Source organism: Petaurus breviceps, unplaced genomic scaffold, assembly GCF_028583685.1.
Source record: "Petaurus breviceps papuanus isolate PSGF00001 unplaced genomic scaffold, PetGlider_PUasm1.0 187, whole genome shotgun sequence".
Classification (NCBI taxonomy): Eukaryota; Metazoa; Chordata; class Mammalia; order Diprotodontia; family Petauridae; genus Petaurus; species Petaurus breviceps.
The window spans coordinates 2,336,077-2,337,583 of NW_027185799.1; positions in this window are offsets into that span (position 1 = coordinate 2,336,077).

Genomic DNA, 1,507 nt, shown 5'->3' on the forward strand with positions numbered 1-1,507 from the left:
GTTGAATGACTTTAAACTGTGGAAAATGTTAGCGATAACAATAGTAACATCTTTCTAGGGTGTTTTATTTTTCGAACAGCCCATTGCCCTACAGGCATTTGACAATTAATCCTAAGAATATTACAGTGAGATGAAGTGACTGCATAAATTCATAGAATGATCTTGCTGGAAGGGACATTATGGGTCATCTGCCCAAGCCCATTATTGTACAGAAGAACAGAGAAAACTGTATCATCCTTAACTATATCAGAAAAACTGAGATTTAAGAAAGTGAAACAATTTTCTTCTTGAAGCAAATACAGAAGTAAAAAGAAATCCTGCCCTTCCCTGCCCTGTTTATGTGGTGCTACCAACCTCTAATGACTTTTACAAGTGAACTCTTCTTAGGTAGGTAAAAACTTTCATTGGATAGAAAGGGATTGTGAATCTGAGCTTTGTATCTTTCTGTTTATTTTAATTCTGTACATGAACCCAGAGGTTACTGAAGTGGGCACATTATTATAAGTTCAATAAATAGAAAATGTCAAAGGAGTTAGAGGTGAAAGGAGAAAAAACAATGAATATTTTGTTGGTTTCTCTTGGGTAACCAAAACAGCAAATTGATTTACTGCATCACAAAAGATCTGACAACAAGTCTGGCAAGGAGGTGACAAGAAGCCTGCTGTTTCATTGCACTGGAGATATTTCTCCACGTGGGACATCTCTGATTCATAAATCTCTAAGTCAACTTTGATACCTTGCTGACCTGACTTCAGAGTCTCAGTTCTATCTCAATCACTACCTTTGGGGTTCTAGCCCAGAACACACACACACACACACACACACACACACACACACACACCAACACACACACATACACACAAAAATATAGGGGCATAGATTTAGAGCTGGAAGGAATCTCAGAGTTCATTTATTTTGACTCCTTTATCTTATAAATGAGGAAACTGAGACCCAGAGTAACACTAACATGTGGTTACATGGGTTTTACATGACAGAATCAGAACTCAAAATAAGGTCCTCTGGGTACTGTATTCTTTTCATAGTTCTATGCTTTATGATCATTCTCTACCCTGAACTCCTTTCAGGCCCAACTCATTACCCATACACCTGAGACCCCTTATCAAAGGGATAAAATGACAATTTGGGAGAATATAAAGGGTTATGAATGTTAATTATTAAGACAGATGATTGTAATGTTAATGGAATCTGAAGATCTTCCAGTCCTGTTTCTATTGGCAAGTAAGTAGGGACTTAGCACCTTGTTTCAAGTTAACACCTTGTTTAAGCTATTTAAGCAATGTAGAAGTAGTTAACACCTTGGGAGGAAGTTTCTGATATAACAGGAAGGGGCAGAACAGGGAGGAGCTATACCATATATAAGGAAGAACACAAGGTAGACAGACATAATTTCCTGGGGTAAGCATTGTGGAAGTAGGGCAGCTGCTGCCAGGGGGAAAGAAGGAGAGAGAGAGAGAGAGAGAGAGAGAGAGAGAGAGAGAGAGAGAGA